Raw genomic sequence first — 10905 nt, 5'->3', positions numbered from 1 at the left:
TTTTTTTTATAACAAAGGTGAATACCAAATCACTCGGGTAGTTAGATTCCATTGGACACATTTTAAAATGCAAAATAATTGTTTATTAGGGAATACCAATATTTACAACATAACACTAAGTCTATGTTTTGCAACCGTTTGCACGTACTGGTCGCTGTGAGTCTACCCTGATTTCCCTCGGCCCGTCTGTTAGAGTGAAACGGCTCCAGGGGTTTTCCTGACTGCAGGTCTTAGGGAAGTCAGTTACCAGCTGTTTCTTATGTGGTGTCACTGGGTGAGTTTAAACCATCAAACGTTAGATTTTAGATATCAGCCTTAAAAATGTTCATGTGAGTGGAGCATTTTTATAAAGCACTTTAAAGGACTTAGGAAAAAATACTTTAAAAGCAGTTAAGACCATGGCCCTAGGAAAGCATTTGCTTGTCTTAAAAGTTCATGTTTGTACGCTAAAGCTGAGATATTTTGCATAGTGATTGGATCAATTTACATTCCCTTCAGATATTCATTTTCTTTGCTAACTGGTCACTGGGATTTACTAATGAATTAGTTGAATTCCCCTAAATAGGAAAATGTTGCTTTTTGCCAAGTCTTTCAGGTTCAGAGATCCCTACTCCTTGGCTAGTGCCAAGAGTAAGAGCACGTCAAATTTAGGCCTTTATCTATTCAAGTGTTTTTCAAACACTACGTTTATGGGTGTGGACATCATTTCCTCTGCCTAACAAGCACCATCTGCCCAGCCTCTAGCCTCTTATCACCCCATGTTTTGGGCATCAATCTACTCGTGTCATTTCTTCCCCACCCCAAAATTCACTGTCACCAAGTCGATTCTGATTCCTAGCAGCCCCGTGGGACAGGTGGAACTGCCCCTCTGGGTTGCTGAGACGACTTAACTCTTCACAGGAACAGAAGGCCTGCCTCCCTTTCTCCCACAGACCAGCTGGTGGTTTCAAAAGGCTGACTTTGTAGTTGACAGCCCAATATGTATCCTCCTCAGCCATCAGAGGCCTTCTTTAATCTGAGGTTGCTCATCTCCCACTTCTGATTCTCTATCAAAGAACTGTGAGTGCCCTTCCTCAAACGCACTAGTGTTAGTATGATCGATTTGTATGTTTGTTTATATACTATCTCCTGCATTAGATTGTAAACTACATGAGGGCAGGGGATGTGGCTGTGTTACCCTCTACATATGCCTGACCTTTAATATAGTACCCAATACGCAGGAAGACATTCATAACCAACTCTCAGGGGAGTGAGTTTTCTTCAAGCTGCTACAGATGGTGTTCTTAATCCCGGCAACCGTGGGTTGGAGCCGGACGTGGCAGGTGTCGCCAGAGTAAACGGGCGGGTTTTCTATTTCATGTCCATCTTGGCCAGGTGAAAAGAATTCCAGAACACGTCAAGTACCCCTGAATCCCTCCACTTTTACTTACATCTTTGAAACCTTACCATGCTAAAAATCTCTTCCTTTTCTTTATGCCCTCTGTAGTAGATTCAATTATGAGCGATGAGTAAACTTGGCAAATGAAGAAGAAAATCCCTCTTTGTTTTTTTCCTTCATCTCCAGCTCCAGTTTTGAAGCCAGTTTTTGCCCCACTGTCACAGTAAGTACGTGGAGTCACTGGCTGGGATAAATTGTCACCAAAGCTTCGGAACAAGACGGCAAGTGCATAAGGAGCCAGAGGCCCAGTGAACGCCTGATTAACAATGTTCTCCCAAGGAGAGAGGAGGCTCCTGTTGCTGAAATCCGATTAGGATAAGCTCCTCGTTGTCCCTTTAGGTAAGTTTCCTAAGTGCCCACTGTCAGCCTGCATTGTAATAACATCACAGATGTGAGACTGGGAGAATAAAACCTTTTGTCTGTATAAATCTAATTTCCCATTGATGCATCTCATCATCATAAGCTGACGAGTCACTGAAACACCTTTTATGTTGTGGATCTACCCGTTCTATGCTTATTTAATGTTGAAAATGGCAGTCACCTAAGTTTACAAAGGCTTTCTTTAGTGCTCTCTCATTTAATTTAATTCTATTGGATTGAAAAGGAATGACTTCTACTTCCTTTATGGTTTGCTGGCCTGCCTCCTTCACCGGTAGTCCTGCCCTGTGCCAAGCCCTACCGACCCCAAGCCCAGAGTCTACCCGAAGTTGCTTTCCCAGGCACATGTTACATCACAGAGCTCTCCTGGCCTAGTGCCGCTGCCTCTTGACTGTGAGGTTCCAGCTCACCTCTGCCAGCCCTACAGGGCCACTATGGCTGCTGCTCCCATGTGAGGACACTTTCTTGTTAAGAGGGATCTTTCCTGCTTTAAAGCACAAATGACAGGCTCTACCAGATTTAAGGAAGTCGTTCATTCTAAACCACTCTAATGACTTTAATTCTCATTCACTGCAATGGGATAGAATCTAAGGGTCAATCTAAAACGCCCCAAGGAGGCTTGCAACAAATTGAAACAAAATGTGTGAGAATTGCAAGAATGTAACACTGATGATCTGCTCTGTAAACCAACATCTAATTCACACTAAAAGGTTCAATTTTTAAAACTTAAATTAAAAATAAATTGAAGCCTTAGAATCAGCTGCCTTAGAATCATGCTTAACTTTTAAGAGGGTGGTTCTGGATTCTTAATCGGCCCTAAATTGGCTCGCGGTGGTGGGGCAGTGGGGGTGCATCTGAAAGGGTGAGAGTCTACTCTGGCTTTTTTCTAAACTGGGGGGAAGTTTTAGGGTTTGGGTGTTGGTTATTTTTAGGAACCATCCAGTTGTTCTGATGCATAGTGATACCATGTACCACAGACCGGAACCGGGCCAGTCCTGTACCATTCTCATCAAGGGACTTTCGTGATTCCTGCTGACCTATTTTACACAGAAAAGTGTGCCTTTCCCAAAGACTGGAGTCTCCTGATAATATGCCCAAGTATGTGAGAAGACGACTCGCCGTTCTTGTTTGTAGGGAGCACTCTGGCCGCACTTCTTCCAAGACAGATCTGTGTGTTCTGGCAGTTCAGGGTACACCGAGTATTCTTCACCAGCACCGGAATTCAAGGGAAGCACTTCTTCTGCAGGGAAAATGCTGGCTGGGTTTTCTACAATGCTGGGCCAGTACGACATAATGAATGATGTCCCATTAGACATTTGTATGCATGAGACAGAAATCATCTGAACTGTAGCCCTACCCCATTTACCTAAGTGTGGTTCTAGCACTCACATCGGCTTCTGTCTTTTCTTATCTTGTACATCCTGTACAGAATGTCTTCCAGACTATTCCACAGATGTTTGTCAATTATGACTCATAGGAATGCTATATCGTTTCCAAGCCTATACCTCCTTACAGAAGCAGATAATCTCAACTCTCTCTGTCAGAGCAGACTAGGGGATTTGAACCACTGATCTTTTTGATGAACGGTCTAACCCTTACCCAACACCACCACAAGAGTTCTAGTCTATCACTTCTTCTAAATGGAAACATGTTCATAGTAAAAAGGAACAAGCATTACTTCACTATAGCTTGTGCAGTTAGATCCAAGTTTGTATGTTTTAGAGTGTATGTTACTTTATCTCGATTTCTTTATTATTACTGTATTTCCCCCATATTTTAGTTAGAATTCGTTTTTTAAAACAACGAGCATAATAAATTTTATTTTCTATACATTCCCCTTTAAAATAATAAAGAAGTTGTTACAAAATCTTAATTCTAAAAATGGGGCCTTTGTTGTTACTGGAATGAGGAAAAACCTAGTACATAAAAATTCAGATCTGTACCCGCCCCCACTCTCCCAAAAAAAACCAACAAACAGAGCAGGTAGTAATTGTTTTCCAAAAGCATTCTTTGCTTTCCAATAAAGCTATAACCCAGGGGATTATAAATTATTGTTATTTTACTTTTTATTGTGAATTAAGTGAAGGTTTACAGAGCAGATCATCAGTATAACATGAACAATTAAGATACATTTTGTTTCAGCTTACGCATTGCAATCCCCCCATGAACGATCACTTAGTCTACTTCCCCCCTCCGTTTCCTAACTCTGAACTTTGTCTTGGGTAAATGTTGCCCTTTGGTTCTTACACGGTTGATTATTCTAACCAAAGTGTGAGTTCATACCTGAACAATGAGTAAGGTCCATAGGCTTGGAAATTTCTATCAGACCACTAAACCTGATGCTCTCTTTTATAATTTGAGTTCTGTTCTACATTTTTCTTCAACTCTGTGATCCTTTCAGAGCAGTTGATAATGGTAGGCAGGCACCGTCTAGTTCTTCTGGTCTCAGGGCTGTAGAGATGGATGCTTTACGTATGCCTTTCAATTTTCATCACTTTTCTTTCCTCCAGAAAGGGAGAAACCAATAGTTGTTCATGAGTTTTGGAGCTCCCAGTCACTACTCATCAAAGTAGGATGTAAGCAAAGTCTATGTGATGTGAACTATCTTATGCCAATTGACCTTGTTCCCCCTGAAATAATAGCCCTGATCCCTTGGGCCCACAGACTCATTCCCTCAAGGAGTTTGGATATGCCCAAGAAATAATTCATAATGTTATCTTCCTGTATGCTCTAATATATTGCATATTGCATATTACATATAGAAAGATCCTTTGTCAAACCTGTATATATCCATGTGTATATTCCCACTCCCTCTCCCACACCTGTTCAGCCTATATTTCTAACCAAGATCACTAGTATGGCAGGCTTATTTATATAACAATAATTTCCTGCCTTTAACTCTTGCAAATTTCCCTGTGTCTACTTCTGTCTCCATCATTATGGTAGTTACATAATCTGGTGTCAATTTGAGAGGATTATGAGTGAAGGGGTGGAGTCTGTTCTGTCAATCAAGATATAACCAATGTGGCCTCTGTGTGCGCATGACTTTCTCCTGAGAATTCTGGGAAACCTGGTTCTTTCTCCTTAGAGGCAGGAGAGACTCTGCTCACTCCCTGCGAGGCATTCCTGAGGAGAAGCCACATGGACCTACCCTAATGCAGCCCTGGAAGCTGGAAAACCCATGTGGAGACCCCAGCCAGAGCTGAGATGCTTACAATGCCACTGGATTCACAAGACTTCCCACCCACTGGCCTGTGATCTTCCTGCATTCAGCATCATTGCATGTGTTTCATGAGCCTTAATAGATTTATATCGGACATGTGGGCTAATATTGGACTTATGGACTTGATCTGGACTGGGCTGGGACATTTTCTTAATATTCAATTGCTATTGTATATAAACCTCTTTCTTATATACATATGTGTTTCCATGGACTTGTTTCTCTAGTCTACCCGGACCAACACAATCGTTTTTTGCCAACCTCCCTTCTTAATGTCTTTTGCCTTCCCCTTCACTCAAGTTAACACTTGTCTACCTACCATGGGAGTCTTTTAAACATTAAGTGTCTCTAGTATACCTAAATAAGATTCTATTTACCAACCTTCTTCTACTTCATTTTTAATGCTCACCAAGAGGCAGAATTATTATTATCAACCTGTGATATGCAGATGACACAACCTTGCTTATTGAAATCGAGGAAGACTTGAAGCAATTACTGATGAAGATCAAGAACTACAGCCTTCATTATTGATTACAACTCAATGCAAAGAAAATCCAAATCCTCTTAATTGGACTAATAGGCTATCACTTGTCTGTTGTTCCATGGTGGCTTGTATGTTGCTGGATGCTGGAAGATATGTCACTGGTATTTCAAATACCATTAGGGTCACCCACAGTAAACAAGTTTCAGCAGAGCTTCCAGTCTGAGAACAGACTATGAAGAAGGAATAGGCTGTCCACTTATGAGGAGTTAATCACCAAAACCTTAAGAATAGCAGTGGACCAATTGGCAACATGATAAATAGAGAAAAGATTGAAGTTGTCAAGGATTTTATTTTTCTTGAATCCACAGTTGATGCTCATAAAAACAGCAGTCAAGAAATCAAACTATGTATCGCATGGGGCAAATCTGCTGCACAAGTTCTCTTTAAAGTGTCGAAGAGCAAAGTTACCACTGTGAGGACTTAGAAGCACCTGCCCAAGCCACACTATTGGTAATTGCCTCATATGCATGTGAACGCTGGGCAATGAATAAAGAAAACTGAAGAATTGTTGGTGTGTTTGAATTATAGTATTGGCAACAAATACTGGACATACCATGGCCTCCCAGAAGAACAAACAAATCTGCCTTGAAAGAAGTATAGTGGGAATGTTTCCTGGAAGCAAGGATGAGGAGAAGTCCTCTGAAGTACTTTGGACATATTATTTGGGTGATGGGTCCATGGAGAAGGGCATCATACTTGGAAAAGTAGAAGGTCTGAGAGAAACAGGAAGACTCTTAATGAGAGTGATCGACACAGGGGCTGCACCAAGAGGCTCAGGTATAACATCTCAACTCACTGCCATTGAGTTGATGCCGACTCCGAGTGACCCTGTAGGTCAGGATAGAAAACTGTCCCTGTGAGTTCCCAAGACTGTAGCTGTTTACAGGAGTCGAAAGCACTGTCTTTCTCCCATGGAGTGGCTGGTGGCTTCAAACTGGAAACCTTGCAGATTGCTGCCCAATGTGTAACCACTACGCTACCAGAGCTCCTCTGTGAGGATGGCATGGGACAGGGGAACGTTTTGTTCTGTTGTCCATAGAGTTGCTAGGAGTCAGATTAACTGGCTGGCACCTAACAACAACAAGGAAGAACCCGAATGCCCCTAAGAAGCAAGGATGGTGCGACTTGTCCATCACCATCAGGAGGGAACATGCCCTGGGGAAGAACATCACACTTGGTAGGGTAGACAGGCTGAAACAGAGGAAGGCCCTCAAGGAGATGGACGGACTCAGCGCTGCTCCTATGAGTTCGAGCCCAGCAATGCTGGTGAGGATGCTACAAAACCACGCAGTGATTCCTTCTGTTGGACACAAGATCTCTGAGTCAGAACCAGTCGGAGAGCATCTTGAAACAATGGGAGCATCTTCTGGTCACTGCAGACTCGCCACTTTCTCGAAGGAGTGAACAATGAAGCCGCTTCAAAATGGCCACTGGCGGTGTGTAATGGACGGGAAAAGAAGTCTGTTTTATGCAACATAAGCAAAAGGGGGGAAAGTGTGTTTTTTTGGTGTAATAAGCCTTTTTGCTAAGGTTTGCTTTATATATCAGTTCATCTCTGATTCTGACAACTGCAGCTGCCATTCCTTGTCTAAGTTTGGCTGGTTTTCTCTGAGTAATGATGCTATCTTTTTTGTGTGTAAGTGATGGGATTTCATACTTTCATCAAGATGAACTCATTGAATATTCATACTCTGCTTATACAGTTTGGCAGCCACATGGGAAGTTGTAGGATTCGCCAGCAGAAATAGTAACTGACGAGAAGGCTCCTAGTGTGGGTAGTTTGGAAGCTATGAATATAAGAAATTAAACAAAGCAAATTCTGCTTTCATAGTGATTTGTGCAAAATGGAAACAGGTGATTTTTTTTTTTTGAGGAGCTGGCTAAACATATTATTAAGAGACTTTATAGAGTTAAAATAGAAGATTTTAAGGTCCTGGTTTGTTTTAGCTTTAAACAATTTTCTTGAAATTGAGAGCCAAGTAAGAACTTGGTGTTTGTTTATATTTTGGGATTGGGGGAGGGGAGCTAAATTGTACAGTCGAATGTTTTATGCTTAGTTGCCTTACTGTTCTCTTTCCCCCTCTCTCTCCCAGGGAGGTCTTGGTTCTTTGCCTCGCTCTAGTCTCTTCTTCCTCTTCTAGGATCTCTTGCATTTCTAGTTTCTCATTAGCATCTCCTACACTGACCCTTCCCCATCTCAACTCACCTGTATCTTTGTCTTCTCCCCGCTCTCTCACTAGGGAGGAAAGTACATCAGGATGAAATTGGCAAGATCTTTTGACAGCTTGTCTTGACTACTCTGCTGCCAGCAAAGGGAAAATGGTTATTTATATGGTCCATTTTGACAAGCTGCTGTTAAATTATGGGCTACATTTCTCTTTAAACAATGATTAATATGTCTTGAGTGACAACCTGGCAAGCGGCACTGGAGTGGTTTCAACCTATGCAGGAGTGGCTTATTCCTAGATACAGGCAGAGTTCAATTGAGTCTACACTTAGGTATTTGGGAGCGGGTTTTTGTTGTTTAAAGGTGTCTGTATCAATTGCAGCGTCCTGCACACATAGTATTACGTTGAATTACATGACATTGCCTTTTTTCAGGTTAAACATACGACAGATAAACTCCTCGGGACCAATATTGAGAGTAGCCATACCAGGAGGGGAAGGGGAAGGTAGGGGGAGAAAGGGGGAACCGATCACAATGACCTACCTATAATCTCCTCCCAAGGGGATAGACAACAGACAAAGAGGTAAAGGGAGACAGTGGACAGTGCAAGACATGAAAAAATAATAATAATTTATAAGTTATCAAGGGTTCATGAGGGAGGAAGGAGGGGGGAAAATGAGCTTATACAAAGGGATCAAGTAGAAAGAAAATGCTTTGAAAACAATGATGGCAACATATGTACAAATGTGCTCGAGACAATGGATTGTTATAAGAGTTGTATGAGCCCCCAATAAAATGATTTAAAAAAAAAACTACACTAGAGTGACAGGGTTCATTTTATTAGGCTTAACAAATGATCCTACCCTTCAGGTCATCCTCTTCATGGTCTTCCTATTCATCTACCTGGTGACTGTCTTTGGCCATCTGAGCACAGTCATTCTCATAAGAATCTCTTCTCAGCTCCACCATCCTATGTATTTTTCACGAGTCAGTTAGCATTGGCAGACATAGGCTGTACAGCCTCTGTCACACCAAATATGCTTGCCAACTTTCTAGTAGAAAGACATACTATCTCCTATCTCGGGTGCACATCTAACTTGGCATTGCTGTTTTCGTTGGGACATTTGAATGCTTCCTTCTTGCCTATGACCACTTTGTAGCAATCTGCAGCCCACTGCTTAATTCAACCAAAATGTCCACCCAAGTGTGTGTCCAGTTATCCTCTGTGGCTTACATAGGTGCTTTTCTCAATGCATCCTGCTTTATGATTTCCTTCTTCTGTGGACCAATAGGATCAACCACTTTTTCTGCGATATCACTGATCCTGCAATGGTGCCCCCATTTTCTGCAGGCTCCATCATTGTGGTCACAGTGCTTATCATAGCTGTCTCCTATGTCTACATCCTCATTATCATTTGCATCTCCCACCTTACTGCAGTCACTCTGTACTATGGGACCATTATGTTCATTTATGTGATGCCCAAGTCCAGCTACTCCTCTGACCAGAACAAGGTGGTGTCTGTGTTCTACCCGGTGGTGATCCCCATGTTGAATCCTCTCATCTACAGTATCAAGAATAATGAGATTAAGGGCACTCTCAAGAGAGAGCTTGGTAGAAAAATATTTCCTTTTTTTAAATCGTTTTATTAGGGGCTCATACAACTCCTTCCACAATCCATACATACATCAATTGTGTAAAGCGCATTTGTACATTCATTGCCCAGAAAAATATTTTCTAAATGAAACCTATTGGGTTTGATACATTCACATAAAATTAAAATAATATTAAAATAAACTTACTTCCTATGTTTAAAATATATCTGTATGTCATTAGCCAACATAGAACTTAATAGTAAATGTAGAGTGGATTTTCAGATATTAAATAAGAGACCAATAGTAACTTAACGCTAATGAAATGAAATTTATAATTAAGAAACACATATTGATTATATACAAAATTTCTTAATCTGCTGAAAATAGTTTTGATGTTTTGTTCATATATTATTTTTATGAAAGCAATTCTATAAGTCAAGGTTATTGAATCTTGAAACCTTTAACCTAAAGCCCAAATCGACTGCATCAAGTCAATTCCAATTTATAGCAGCACTGTGTATGGTTTTAGGATGTAAATCTTTATGAGAACAGATAACCTCAACAGTGACTGCTCCCTGCAGATGTTAAATTAACTTCTATATGTTTTGTATTCTCTGATTTTCAAGTATAAGATGGAATCATTTATTTGTTATACCTGGCCTGGAAGTTTTTTTAATCTACTTATTATTTTGTAACTGTCAATAGATACTATGCCATTATATTTCCTATTACCTGTAGGGAATTTTGAGTTAATATTTACTTACCTTTTGGGTATTTAGCCCATTGAATATTAATGCTTTCATGTTGCTATAATAAATTTAACTATCTGAAACTGTAAAAAAAAAGCTTAAATATCAAATGGCATAGAGTCAACCTAACAGCTACTAAATACTACGTATTTGTTGATCAGAACTGAACCTCGCACACCATTCTACAAAAGACTTGAGGTAATGTATAAGCAATGCAGACAGACAACGTAGTCCCAGGGTAAAAGTGTCACATGGTACAATTAACTTCAATTTACGGATGTGGAGAAGCCTAATATTTTGGGAGGTGGTCCTAAAATGGAAATGTAGGATCAATGAATATGTAATGCGCAGTCCCACTTGGGAGAAGACAAGACTTTCTATTCCCGAAGTTAGTCTCAGAAACTCACAGGGGCAGTTCTACCCAGTCCTACAGAGTTGCTATGGGTGGGCACAGGCTTGGTGACAGTGAGCTTGGGGCTTTGTTTTGTTGGGGTTTTTTTTTTGGTACGGGGTGCCTTTGTCAAGCATTCACAACTTGCCCCAATGAGTGCGAGATGGGAGGGAGTGGTCCGTTTTCAAGAGCAAAGTGCAAATGGTCGTTGTCTGGAGTGCGATACCCTGCCGCAGTTGTCGCTCCGCATGCTGCAAGAATGCAGGCAGGTCACGCAGAAGCCCTGCGAGGTTCCCAACTGGGCATGGAAAACCACGAGGAAAAGAACACCCACATATACAGAACTGGGGAGTCCACAAGAGGCCAAGAGCCCAAGGGGACACCGGTCCTGAGCAGGCCCTGAGGAGCGATGATGGCATGTGTAC

General features: G+C 41.4%; 1 pseudogene; it reads left to right on the top strand.

Annotated features, from left to right (window-relative positions):
• Positions 1 to 9367, top strand: part of LOC105978410 — an 11337-nt pseudogene extending 1970 nt beyond the window's left edge.
• Positions 9368 to 10905: the final 1538 nt, after the last annotated feature.

This window comes from Echinops telfairi, unplaced genomic scaffold, assembly GCF_000313985.2.
Source record: "Echinops telfairi isolate 266 unplaced genomic scaffold, ASM31398v2 ScPeMD7_2;HRSCAF=8, whole genome shotgun sequence".
Taxonomy (NCBI): Eukaryota; Metazoa; Chordata; class Mammalia; order Afrosoricida; family Tenrecidae; genus Echinops; species Echinops telfairi.
Note: the sequence above shows the minus strand (reverse complement) of the source record. Positions and strands in the feature narration are given on the sequence as shown.